At 32.3% G+C, this 15,366-nt stretch overlaps 1 long non-coding RNA gene across 1 annotated transcript; it reads left to right on the forward strand.

Annotated features, from left to right (window-relative positions):
• Nucleotides 1-344: 344 nt before the first annotated feature.
• On the forward strand, nucleotides 345-1,455 carry LOC127858769 (uncharacterized). Its single transcript, XR_008039046.1, has 3 exons — nucleotides 345-864; nucleotides 1,080-1,144; nucleotides 1,360-1,455. It is a non-coding gene; the product is annotated as an uncharacterized LOC127858769 (long non-coding RNA).
• Nucleotides 1,456-15,366: the final 13,911 nt, after the last annotated feature.

A 15,366-nucleotide genomic window follows, 5' to 3' on the forward strand; every position in this document is an offset into this window, starting at 1 on the left:
ATTTCACAACATGTAAATGTTCAATGCTATGTTGAGTATTGATACATGTATATAATACATGATATAATATTGTTGTATGTACATGCATGTTTTAGATTGTATTAAGGTTTAATTTGTATATAACTGTGTATTGCTTACAGTTACATCAATTACAGTTACATCACATAATTTATGATAGAAAGTGTGTTTATCTTAAATATGAGATACATATAATCTTGCATAACTAAAAAAAAAAAAAAAAACAACATCATTAAAAATATAATTTAATTGTTCATTATAGTTTAAGTTAATCAAAACAATATAAATATAAATGATTAACAAAATTATAGTCAATGTAATCTTTTGTCTTTAATATAAATGTATACAATAATAAAACTAAATTAAAATAAAATGTTAATAATAAATAAATAAAATTAAAATATATTTTAGATTTTAAAAAGACCTGCGAGGTCGCAGTTAAAAGGTGGGGAGGAGGAGCTTGGATTGGTTGGTGCAGTTACTATTATGTAGTGATTGAGTGTAATGTAGTTGACATTTTTTTGTCGTTTAGATCTTGTATAGTATTATTTGTAATAAATACAATGTAGTTGCTTTTAATAAGTACCTAGAAGATAAGTTATGGAAGATTGACGGATTTGACTGATTGGGTCTATGACGGGACGTCATTTCTCGAAGTGGGGGAGTATGTGACCGGGTCGACTTTCTCCCGATTTGTCTTAATAGTGGTTTATAACCCTTACCTATTATTTTAACATTATATTTTCTTGAGTGTGATCACATGATCATATCCGAGGGAAAAGGTGGAAGACATTTTTATGTAATCTAAAACCACCAGTTAAAACTTCACTCTAGTGGTCAATATTGGTTCGTATGTTTGTATTTGATTGTATGTTATTGAAAACGGTTGCAATGCATTGTTTTCTTTGTATTTTGTTTGAGGTTTGAACATGTTAAATGTTCAAATCATATGATTTCGCGAATGTTCAGAATGGCAGCAAATTAGTATATTCACTTTTAGATAACAACTTATACACTCAGTTGAAACACCATAATATCTGTTTGCATGCTCTAATTTACAGCACCAGTAGGGTGAGAGAGGATTGAAGGAAGAGAAAGAGAAAAGGGGACTCAATTCCACAAATTGGTAAGAATTGTATAAATTGTATTGTGTTGAATGAAATATTTGTTAACTCATTATTTGGAAAGTTGTTGATGCTGCGTTGCTGTATTTATGATTATTGTTGTCATTGTTGTGCATGGATCTTATATGAATGGGTGAGTCATATAAATTACATGTTAAGGCCACTAGAACAGAACTATTGTTTATTGTTTAGTATTTTATTGTTTTATATATTTCAGATCCTTCGATTGAGATTCACTCTGGGATACCAGTTATTTCTTCTGCATAATTTGATTATGAACTTCTAACCTTATTAAAAGAAGTGAACTTGGAAACTGTCTTGAATTATAAATTTATCTTGTGTATTGGTTTACAACACCCGTAACCAAGGGTAACAAAATCACATTTATTAACATTTTGGTAGAATATAGCACAGTCATGTAAATTATATTTTACGTTACAACTGTATTATAATTTGTTATTGTTAATAATCTCATTTACTCTAGAAGAATCCTGCTCCGGAAACAACACATTGGTTACTTTTTCTAAAAATAACGACAGCGACTGCAAACACAACGACTGCAGGCAAACCACAAGTAAACAAACAGCAATAAGTCCACGATAAGCGAAATTTCTCCATGAGTATGGAGAACCTGCGATTGATGTCAAGACAACTAATGAGCTACAAAAGTAAAATACTTTGCAAGCCCATTATTCATTCATTTACCACTTGTTCATGAAATGAGTGAGATATTCGTTATTCAATTGTAGCTTATACTTGTATCTTTGGCGACATAGAATCTATGCTATTGGAATGGACATGATTTAATTGCAATAAACGTTAATGTGGTCTTTTGGTTTGCGCAGTTTGTTTGAATTCATCGATTTGATTTTCATATTTTCTCATGAGTGATGACATTGTTTGAAAGGAGTTAAATCATTGGAGACGCATGTTTTTCATCCAAGACAATTTCAAAATTGATATTAAAGTGGAATTTCGACAGTACTTCCTCTTTAAACAGACAGGTGATCTAACATGCATAAATTTCTTTTTCCTATTCCTCTTTTTCACCTTTACGGAGTCTTTTGTACGCGTATTCACTAATTATATACCTATTTTAATTGATTTACAATAAGTGTGCATGCAGTTTTTAAATCAGCGCCATTTTGCTGCTAAGGTAATGGTATTGTATATATAGCAATATAAGCACAGTGGGAGCAGTGGTCTAATGGTTAGACGCTGGCTTAGGGATCGAGAGGTCCCGGGTTCGAATCCCGCCCTGACCGCTGGAATTTCCATGAGCAAGAAATTTATCCCACAACTCCTCCTCTCCACCCAAGGATACCTTTTAGGGAAATAAGCTTTTAAACAAGTGCTTTTAAACCATTTTTCCGGGATTAACTGAGATCTGCGAATATTGAGCTAGATTCGCTGCTACTTGGCTTAGACAACCATACAATAACTCTAGATTCCCGAGTAATTGGCGTAGAGTACCATACAATACCAAATCAGCTATAACATAAGCATCTCTATACCTGAAAAACGGAGCCTTAGTTTTCATATTTATATGATATCTTGTTCGTTTAGATCAAATATAAATATATACATGATTATAAATTGGTATACAAGAAAGCAATTAATCCCAATTATCAGAGGGGTGTTATTAGATAGTTTACATTGAAAAACAAAGAAAACAAAATAAGTCGTGAACTCATTTGCCAAGCTTGAATGTGTGACACGTTAGACAAAAATAGACCAATGCTACATGTCTTTATATGTCACAACTTGATATCAAATGTGACCACTGGAGCCAATCTAGGCCTCAGTGGTATTGTTAAAAACTGTTTATAGGGCGGATCAGAGCGTAATGAAAAAATAAGCCTATAATAGTAAAACATACGTTTGTTAGTAGCGTCATCCCCGAAATGTGGTCAGTTTTTTTCCAAGGTGCATAATTTCAACAATCTATTTAGAATGCCTTATTGCGACGGTACATTCCTAAAACTAAACAAATAATAGACGAATAGGTGTTCAAAGAGATTCCAGTATAAAGTAATGATGTCCATATTTTTTTACAAAATGTGATTATATTTAATAGACAATTAGACAGTAACAAACGACAAAAGTTTACAGTATATATAAACCTAATATGTCTTTTATAAAGTATGGTATTACATTAAGTGCCACATGTGTTTAATGTTTAACACAATGAATAACAAAATAAACACATATCGATGACTAATTACAGCACTTTCACTTATTAAATTGATGATGAAATTATTATTACAAATGACTTCAATCATAATTTTCAAAAATAAAAAAATAAATAATAAACCTTCCTACCGATAAATAGAATCTCATCCCAGATAGTCGGTCGCACTCCAGGGCGGCGCCCGATACATTCATTATTTCTGTAAATACCAATGATATTTATGTACTATGCGTCACTTTAATAAAATATACAACTACATTATACTTTATGTTTGTCATGTCCATAGCTGATGGAAGCCCTTATCTTGGTGGCAGATTAAACTTAACTTGACAAAATAATGCTTTTATAAATGTTAAATGAATGTCAATACTTAAAGGTAAATAAATCCAATTTTAAAAATGAACTATAAAATGTACTATTAAATACGCAATATGGGAAATAAAAGATTAACGGACAATACAAATCCATTATATATTATATGTCTAAGAGCGATTATATCAAATCAGTTGGAATCTGATAGAGCCATTTGGTCTGCAGTAAAGACTCAATTATAATTTTGCATTATTTGTTATTATATTTCCTCCAAAAGCTTTTATGCAATCATCATGACAATACCGTCAGTACAAATACTGTAATAGTGTTTTTTTTTCAGACATTGTCCCGAAATGCTGCAGTAATGCAATATCACCACGAGCAACATGTCTTTTGACTGCTTGTATTTAGAGCATTCGGCATTTGTCTGTAAAACGGCTTGCACTTTATCTGATTGCTAGGGCGTTCATTAAAAATGTCGTTTGAAATGAAGAAACATATTTTGCCGCGCATTATTGAAGATTTCCTGATGTCGTGTTTACTATTAGTTTTAGCGTAATTCATGCTTTTTAGATCATATATACTAGTATATCAACAACAAGTATGAGAACAACGTTATGGTTTCTCGCGTTGGCCATTCTTGGTTTGAAATTGCGTGTTCCACGAGGGCGTTTTATTAGGTACGGTAATGTCAAATTGCCGAGCACTATTGCAATATTTATGACGCAGGTCAGTTGTCCAATCCAGTTAAATCAAACGTGAAATTGTATTTTATTTATAAATGTGTAAATAATGTATATTATAGCAAGTGATATGTGTCATACACTACATAATAAGGGACTGGACCTATGATATATGTTAACTGAGTAAAATATTACGACTATGACAGACTATGGCACGTATACACTTGCTTACTACTTCAATTAAATGTTAAATCTATTTTTCACATAAATGCATTTTACTAAAACATAGTCATTTCGATATTCATATATAATGCCAAATTAGAATTTTTGTTGGAAACAAAAACACAAAAATGCATGATACCATACGACGTTGCGTGGGTACCAAACTTACGAGCCATACGAAGACATTTCTGTATATATCGCTTTAACTACATGTAGCAGCACTATCATGTGTGGTAAATAAGAGTGTATAACCTATGGATATATAGAATGTTTACACTAATGACGGTAGGATGCAACTATAAAAAACCCAAACAAACAAGCCCGAATATTAAACAATTTTAATATCTAAGAACAAATACACACAATAAATAATATTATTTATTAACTTTATAATATTAGACGAGAATGTGTTCAATTTGTTCGCCCAAACCAAGTTGAGCCTCGCCAATAAAGCTCGAAACTCGCCTTACACGAGCAAAAGGCGGCCAATATGGAAAAAACACGGCAAATACGGAAAAAGGTCGGCACATACGAGATTTAGGCAATCAGATACCAGGAAAAACTCGGCCTTATATGAGAATTTAAAATTTCGACAATTGTGGACACCATTTTGACAGCCGTATTGACCATCGGCCTGTGGCCTCAGACCAATACGGCTGTCTTCAGCTCAATAACAAAGCCAATATGAATTCAACTTATTAATAACTTTATAAGATAAAGCGGGTAGTTCATATGTTTGTTGCTGAAGAAGTTTCCCCACTTTGGACCGTTTGAAATGACTTATTCTTTTTGAATAAACATAAACATCAAAAGAAACAAGAAGTAAATAAACAATGTATTTACAATATCATACAATATTGATTTAAGAAGCAGCAACTATTTCAATTTTTCATCGCGGAGTTTCAGTTATGAATCTGGCAACATTGTTTATTACTGTAGTATTTGACAAGATAGTATAATTTTACATTTGACTACGTTTGGCCAGTTTGATCGAATATAGTATTTTGTTCGTAGATCTTTATAGATAGAGCAAGTAAGAAAGAAGTGATATTAAGATTTAACAGTGTTTGCGTTACAAAGTTTACATTAAGGTTCAACTCTGGGTATGTTATTATATCTACCAGTCTTTATTTTTAATGTATGAGCGCTAAGTCAACATCTAGATAACTGTTGTTTATTATTTCTATTATCAATGCAATCTTAATATGTTTCATATGCGAATTCAGTCTAAAACATTAAGTAGTATTCTACTTTCGTTTGGTGATTATTGTAAACTGAACTTTAATCTCTGGGTAATTTCATAAGAATAGTTACAGTTGTCATTTAAATTATTGTAAAATATACCATGCCTTACTTGATCTTATTGTTGTTTTACAAATGCACACCACATACTTGTGTTATAAATATCATAGTAAGGATTACATAGTTCGTTATGGACAGTGTGCATAAAAGAGTTCGGGTTTTGCTTAATTTTAACCCAATAATTGAGTGCTCGTTGTTTACATATTATAGAGAGAGGCAATCTAAATAATTCATCCAAAACAGCAGCATTAGTTGTGTTTGAATAATTGAAACAACTAGGGAGTCAAATAGAGCGAGTTCTGTTTTAGTGTTAAGCTTCATTTGAGGCTCGTTTATTATTTGCCCTAATAGTTTTATATATTATACCAGTGTAGTGTAGTTTAAAGCCAAAGCAGCAGAATTAATCATAAATTTCAAGAGCCTGTTGATTAATAATCCAACTATACAAACAAGTACTTTTCCTTTTTTCAAATATGCAAATTGAAGTTTTCTTTATATATATATATATATATTCACTTTTTTGCAAGTCTTTGTATATACACAGAAATTAAAGCTTTTTATCACACATCAACAACGCATTTAATCTCGTCACAGTATTCATTTCAACTACGTAATGATTGAGTGTCAATTTGCTGTTATCAAACAAGACATTTCCGATATTGCAAAATGACATAACTTTATATTTCTGTGTGGAGGCACGAATGACATGGCATTAGATGACACTTCTGACAATGAATTTGTTCTCGTAATTGGAAATATATAAAGTTTCATTGAATGCTGTGTCGTGTTTAGCTTGACAGAATCAAGTGAAACATCAGCTTTGCACTTATTGAGGAATATTCAAAGCTCGAGAAGATTAAGATTATAAAAGATTCAGGGAAATATTTATAAACATGATGAGTGACCTGTGAATGGTTACCGAATTATTGTTGTTTGGCCGTTGTTAAAAAAGTCTGCGTACGTGACAAATGTACACTCATATTTCAACGAACTCTAAATTGAAGATTGTGCTTTTCAATAGTGGAAGAAGAATCAGTGATGGTCTATCATGCTGTATATTTTTAGTGTAAATGTATATTAATCGATGGTGATTTTATTCCAGTGTATGGAACATTGTCTTTGACGAAACTCGTTTAAAACTTAACAATTACAAGACGTGAAAATATGTGCTTGTAGAAAAAACAACAAAACAATACATTGCAGGATGTCTAAGTCAATATATTTAATTTCGCAGTATTAAACATAGTTTTAATTCAACAAACACCATACATGAAGAACCAGTGTGAAATAATGTAGTAGAAGAAACAACATAGTACTAAAACGAAGTTGGGACACTTCATTTTGTATTGCTTTAGCTAAAGAAAAAATCTGTATGTTTGTCTGTCCGTCCGTCCGTCCGCCCGTCTGCCTGTCTGCTATAAGAGACCGTTGATAATTGAGTATTTCACTGATCGAATTTCCAGATGAATGGATATTTGTATTAATAGAAAATTGACATGTAATTAAACTTCCATAACTTCCACGTTTAGCTTTTCATATTGTCTATATTTCAACATACATGTTTGCATCGTTGCTGCCAATAATTAATGTGGAATTTGTACTTACTAAGTTACACATACAATCACACTACACATGTTATACTACTAACAAAGTGAATGCCCATATTGTCTTAAGAAATTTCCAGAAACAAAAGAGATAATAAATTGCAGGTCAAAGTACATAAATCCTGCTTTAAGATATGCTGCTCTATCTCGATAACGATGCTAAAATATCTCCATAAAGTATTCAATCCTTGCTAAAAGTTGTAAATATACCCAGCTTGTCAATATACTTATCTTGTTTAATCATACATTAAATATAGCAGAATGGGTCTATTTACGTGATCCCTTATCCTTACAGCTCTTTTGCCCATTCATATCCCAAATGCAACAAAAGTTACGAATAAATCCATATTAGCCGTGCTTTTTAAAATGGGATTGAAAGCATGTGCGTAAAGTGACGTCCACAATTAGCCTGTGCAGTTCGCAAAGGCTAATCAGGAACGATAGTTTTCGCTTTTTTATATTTTTCGTTTTAAGAAAACCTCTTTTTAGCAAAAATCCAGTTTACACGGAAAGTGTCGTCTCTGATTAGCCTGTGCGTTCCTTTCACAGAGTACGAATCAGATACATATTAGTATTTTGGTCACAATTTATAACCTCAAAACACATAAATAATACTATTATGTTATGCATTACGTAAGCGTTTTTATCTTACAAGCAAAATCAGATTATTGAATTATTTTTTAAAAGATTTGCCTTTTTATAGGTTTTATGAAAACAATACACAATTTGTTCAAGGTAGATATATACTTTTAACAAACACAATGAAACACACCGCTTATTTTCAATTAATTTAAATAACATCACATTATGCAAAGGAGAGAGTCGATGAGCAGAAAATTACACACACAAAATAGTTCTCGATACACGCGCACTGCAGTGAACTTGAACAGTTTGGTTAAACAAAAGTGTGGAATGTAAACTCTCAGCAAAATCACAAATAATGCAATAATACTTATCCAAAATTATAGCAACCAGTTGGATTCCTAAAACGGAGGTATTTTCACATTCACTAGATGCATCATAAAATGAATGTTATAAAAAACCCATATTGTCTAAAAGCAATATCATATTTTTTTTTGTTAAAGACATTTTCTCGAATAAACATTATTATGGGGACAAATATTGTGTGTCAACGTGCTGAATGCTGCATTTAAAATAATCATAGGCAAATAATGTCATACCAATCAAAAGTTTACATCGGCCATGGTCAACACAGCGATGGTTCGATTGTTTACGAATTGTCCACGGTAAGGGAAGTAGCCTGATGTTGATGGCTCAGGTATTTGTGTACAACTAGGCAGACAGGCAAATAGGCTAAATTCAATTAATCCTCTGTGAATAATAAGAATCAATGGAAAGAATGGCTGGAATTCCTGTCAAGCCATCATCATCATCATCATCATCATCATCATCATCATCATCATCATCATCATCATCATCATCATCATCATCATCATAATCATCATCATCATCATCATCATCATTGACATCAGCATCAACATCTTCATTTTCAGCACCATCCTCTTATAATTCTTTTTCTTCATGTGATCATTATCACCACCAACGTCGTCGTCATCAAACACAACATTACAGCTTGCACCGTTTTAATAGTTTTAATACTATTCTGTCAGAAACATTTAAGCGATGGTTTGTACTATACTAATCTATGGCTGTGTTTATAGACAGCATAAAGACAATGCATGTCAAAAGAGGACATATTTGCATTATGTATTAAACTGGGATTGTTTTTAAATATTCATTATCTCAAAAAGGGCGTTTTAAAGCAATACTGAATTTAAAAGAGATAACACTAGTTAATTTTAGACACAGTATACATGCTGCACATCCACCTATGACACAATATCGCATGTCCTTTTGTATAAATTCTTTTTCAAGTTCATACCGCGTATATCGTACAGTGAAGACGTGAAAATTTTTGCTCTAAAGTTATTAAAGTTTTGGGACATTTAGAAAAGGAATTTTAGTAAAATAAATCGTACAGTGATAGGATTAAAACATTCCAGTAGAGATCTGTGACTTTTGAGACATTTTGAAAAATAGAAAGTATCGTTTTTTACACTTTTGTGCGTCTTTTCTGGTATTTCACATATTTTCGTGGATATACATCAGCAGGTGAAAACGTGGGATTTTGTGAGCATTTATCAGGTAGCTCGGATGTATGCGACGATGCTAAACGGTGTGATAGTTTAATTGGTGAATTAAGCTCTGGTGTTAAATAATGTGATTAAATCTCCATGGAGAAACATGAGCGAAATAGAAGAGAAAAAAGGAAAATGAGCAGTGAAGGTGAAACAAATGGGCAATCACAAAAGGCGGGCCGTTTAACTAATTTGAACTCAGCGGACTCTTTGAACGTAAGTGACGTTTTAAATCAAACAAACAGTGTACTGTACAATGATGTGCTTGCTGAAACGTTGAATTTATCTGACGTGTTTTGTAAGGAATGTTCGCCTGAAACAAACCCTGGCAATATGGTCACCCCACCCCCTCCCTAAAAAGTGACATGGCAGCAACTAATAACTGTCCTAAAGAGCCATCCAATGCAGATATTGTGGTATATTTAAAGCGGATAGATGATCGTATTTGTTTGATGGATAAACAAATCGAGGCAATTGATAAACTTGAGAAGAAAGTTGAAGGGGTCAATGGTGATTTGAAGAAAATTTGGGCGTACCTGCATGATATTGACTAAAAACAAGCGAAAGGTTAAGGTTGATTGAAGAAAAAACTGAAAGTGTAGATTTTGCATTAGCTCAGGCAAGCAGTAAATTATCTTCCCTTGAAAAACAAAGGGATGAACTAAAAAATGACCTGACCTACCTACAGTCGCAGTCTATGCGTAGTAATCTCGTATTAACAAACTTTCCCGAGGCCCCGACTGAAAATCCAGACACCACTGAAAATAAGCTACGAGAATTCATGGTCGACAAAATGAAAATTATACAAGATCTAGTTAACCAAATGTCTTTTGAGCGAGTGCACCGTATGGGTTCCAAAGTTGACGGGAAAAATCGTAACATTGTCGCGAATTTTACTTTGTATAAGGAAAAGGAACTCGTTCGTAAACAGCGGAAAACTCTGAACGGCACACCATACTTTGTGAACGAGCAATTTCCTAAGGAAATTGTCGACAAACGGAGGCAGCTCTTGTCGAAAATGAAAGAGGCCCGGCGCGATGGCAAGACGTGCTGGATATCGTACGACACTCTCTATATCAACGGCAAACCTGTGCGAGACTAGGAATTTACCGGGGATGACCTGAAGATACTAGCATGGAACGTTAATGGTTTAACTCGGAATAAACGAGACAATAATGACTTTGTAAATATTTTATCAAACCACGACATTATTTTTCATTACGAAACATGGGCTTATAGTGACAGTTATATTGAACTTTCCGGCTATACCGTGCATAATTTATATAGAAAATTCCAGCATCGGAGATCAAGACGAGCAAGTGGTTGAGTTGCTCTGTATTATAGAGACGCACTTTTCAATGGTATTTCAATTATTAAAAATAGACATGATACTCTAATATGGATTAAATTAGACAAAGTGATTTTCAATTTAGACAATGATATCTATATATGCGGTGTTTATCTGTGGGGCGATGATTTCCCAGCATACAATACAGTTAATATAGACTTGTTTGAAAGCCTGGAATATGACATTACATACTATGAAAGTAAAGGTTCTGTCTATCTGATAGGCGACTTTAACAGTAGAATAGGTGATAAAAAATATTTTGTTGTATTTGATAGTGTAAACCATTGTTTTGATGAATTTGATTATGTTACCGATTATAATATGGAAAGGGCTTCAATGGATGAAAAATGTAACACTTTTGGAACAAAACTGCTTGATCTTTGTAGGTCAAACAATTTGCGAGTAGCTAACGGTAGATTATGAAATGATTTTAATATTGGATCGTTTAATTATGTCGCCAACCACGGAGCGTCTGTCATTGATTACCTACTCATAAAAGACACGAACTTCTCAAGTATACGTGACTTTACAATACATTCTGTAAATGAATAGACCGATCAAACCCCGATAAGTTTCTCTCTTCTTTGTAATAATATTACACCTGTAGTGAATGAAAGCTCCCATGTTAGATATAATTGGAATAGTGATTATGTAAATACATTTCGAATCAGTCTGATCGCCAAATTGCCCGATTTTAATAGGATTACAGGGAATATTGATAGCACTAGTCGGTCGTCTATAAATGATGCACTGAATAGTTTTACCTTTATAATCCTGGGAGTAGCGGATCCGTTATTTTCTAAAACAGTATATCACAAAAAATGACAATACGTCATCCTCCGACACATCTCATGTGAAAGATGCAGACTGGTTCGACAATGAATGTAAAAATTTAAGAACAATATATTTCAATTCACTGTATGCTTATAATACATGTAAATCGAAAGTTAGTAGAGAATATTTTTGTAAATGTAAAAAAGAATAGAAATTATTAGTACGAAAAAAGAAGAATTCTTACTTAAAAAGAAATGCTCTGAAATGGAAAAACTTAGTTTTTGTAAACCGAAACAGTTTTGGAGTTATTTAAAAAAGAATTAGAAATCTGTTGGAAATGATGTTTCTATAGATGACCTTTGTAAATACTTCTCATCATTATGTAACGATGTATGTGTATTTTGCCTCTGCTTTTTTATTTATTCGTGGATGGCCTAGAACTACAAAGTAATTTAGATTCAGGTTTATATTTTGAGGATATGTTGTTAATATTATTGTTATTTGCTGATGATTTGGCAATTTTGGGTAAAACACCAGAAGACTTACAAAATAGCTTAGATAGTTTATATGATTATTGTAACTGTTGGGGTCTTGAGGTAAACACCCCAAAAAACCAAGGTTATGGTTTTTAGAAAAAGAGGCAGAGTACTTCCAAATGAGAAGTGGAGTTACCATGGGAACTTGTTAGAAACTGTAGATAACTTCAACTATCTCGGTACAATTTTTAATTACACAGGCAATTTCGCTATGAATCAAGAGCATTTAATTGGTAAATCATTAAAAGCATTAAAATTACTTATGTATAATTGTAGAAAATATGATATTAAACCCAAATTACAATGCCAGCTCTTTGATTCCTTTATAGGTTTAATATTGAATTCTTCTGCCGATGTATGGGGCGCAACTTAATCTAAAGAAATAGAGCGTATACACCTCAAGTTTTGTAAAAGTGTTTTAAAGGTCAGAATGAGTACTTGTAACGCTGGTGTATATGGTGACTTAGGAAGGTACCCGTTATATATTACTCGATATATTAGGATAATAAAGTATTGGTGTTAATTGTTAAATACTGATAATATTATTATGAAAACGATTTATCGACAAAGTATATCTGATTGTTCAAAAGGTTATAATAATTGGGTATCAAATGTTAAACAATTGTTAGAAACACATGGCTTTGCTGATTGCTTTATAAACGGTGATAATCTTGATTGTAAAACATTTCCACATATATTTAAACAAAGATTGATTGATACTTATAAACAAGACTGGCATAGCTCTGTTGAAAATAGTGTATTAGATTTGTTACAAAATTGTAAAGATTCCTGTCATATGAACTATATCCAAATGTATTGCCAAGTAGTTTAAGGTTCTTTGTCACTAGAATAAGATTATCTGCACATTCTTTAAGAGTGCAAACTGGTAGATTCGGTAGGAATAGAATACCAAGAAATGAGCGATACTGTCAATGTTGTAACTCCGTCGATATTGAAGACGAGTACCATTTCACTCTTATTTGTCCTTGTTTTAGCAATATACGTAAGAAATATATTAAGAAACATTACTATGTACGACCATCAATGTTCAAATTTTTTGAGCTATTGAAAATTGAAAACAAATCTGTATTTATTAAACTTGCAAAATATATTAAACAAAGCTTGGAAATTAGAAACGAAATTACAAATGTTAACGAAAACTGATCATCCTCTTTACATGCTGTGTTATGTTATACTGAAATGTCCATTAATTCGTGAATTTATATTTTACTGATATACATGATGTTATAAATTGTCATATAATAATATGTGTATATGATGATGTAATATGTACAAATCAAATAAATTATCTGTTCTGTTCTGTTCATATACCCTGTTTTTATGGTACTTAATTGACTGTAATTTAATATGCCGCTCACGTGCGGCAATTACTTGGTGTTTAAGAATCCATGGGGATAAGTTCTTTGAATTCACAGCTCAAAGGCTTTGACCACATGTTTAATCAAGCTTAACTAAAGTTCGGTGTTGTCTATTGTATTGTATGGATTTATTGTTTTTGCAATTTGTCGCTTTTCTTAAAATAAAGTTCTGCCCTTTAGTTACAGCAGTGTATGACATGAAAGTTGTCATGTATTTCCATTATTTCATATTAAAACATACGTATCTGAATGCGTGGCAATGCATCCATATAAAATCGTTATTCGGCAGGTCATAAACCACGCAGCGCTTCAAAGATGGCATATTTGCATTTATTGCTTTTCGAAATGTATGGACTCCCAAGTGAAATTAAATGATTGGCAGTTCACGTTTTTAGAAGATGCATGATTAACCGCGTTTAATGCATCAAAGGCACGAACTCCATGCAACTTGCAAGGGTATCATAATACTGTCTATACATGTGTAATGTACTTTATATAAAATAAACTGATACTTCTCCGTGCAAATATAATGTTGATACTGTGAACTTTTGTTATTTTTCGTTTTTTTTTCAAACATATACAAATAAATTATTATATCACATTAGAAAAAGGCACATGTACAAAATAGTGTTAACAATTAATCCTAATACTATTGTTTTGTGGCTGATTTATAAAATGGCGTTCTGGCGTGTTTGCGTGTTTATTAGTTTGTCAACACATATTCATACATATGGTATTGACGCGTAATTGATAAAGTATTTATCAACGTTGTATGTCGAAATAACTTAACCCCAAAAACTCTTCGAATTTCAAGAAATATGCTCATAATTCTGTAATCACTAATGAGGCAATACAGTTTCGTTATTTTATATTACAAACATGAACACAAAGTCATGCATTTTTCTCTAATAATTTGATTTCATTTCTTTAATTTTCAAATCATTTTTTACTGAAAATGACAAAGAAATTACAAACCATATTTGCTACTAAAATATCACATTCTTTAACAAATGCATCAGTAGTAGCAGTAATGTAACAGTCCTAACAGACTCGCTATCGGAAATAATGAAATCAGAGCGAGTTACCTTTTTAATTATTTATTTAAGCACGCGCAATTGCGAGTCTAACCTAAAACTTAAGTCAACGTTTAACATTTAAGCAACCTCAAGCTTAAGTTTTCGCTAAAACATAAAACATAGAAAAACAAATTCAAGCTGGGATAATCGCTTATAATTTCATATACAATAGAAGACAATACATAAAAAAATGACACAAATATATAAGACTGATTAAAGATGGAGTAACCGCCCTTGAACAGTTTTATCAAAGCATTATGGGTTTAACTGGTAAATGCAAACCTTAACATCACACGTTGCCCATAAATAATTAAAAAACGCCCGCAGGTAAATAAACACTTATATAAAACATTTATATGGTTCATGTACGTTCTGTAAAATGTTTTATACAAGTTGAACACATTTTTATTTTGAACAATTGTTAAGCCTTATTAAAAAATACGTTTGTTTTATCGTATTGCCTTTTTGTTTTTAATCACTTTACTTGAAATTGCCACCATCTCATTTCTATCCCATTGCACCGATTAGTGTAGTTACCACACGCGTGCATCATAAAAGGATATGATTAGAGATTAACGGTGTCAATAACAACTTACGGAGACACTAATGGGTTGGCAGACAAATAACAATTGTACCGT

Source organism: Dreissena polymorpha, chromosome 14, assembly GCF_020536995.1.
Source record: "Dreissena polymorpha isolate Duluth1 chromosome 14, UMN_Dpol_1.0, whole genome shotgun sequence".
Lineage (NCBI taxonomy): Eukaryota > Metazoa > Mollusca > Bivalvia > Myida > Dreissenidae > Dreissena > Dreissena polymorpha.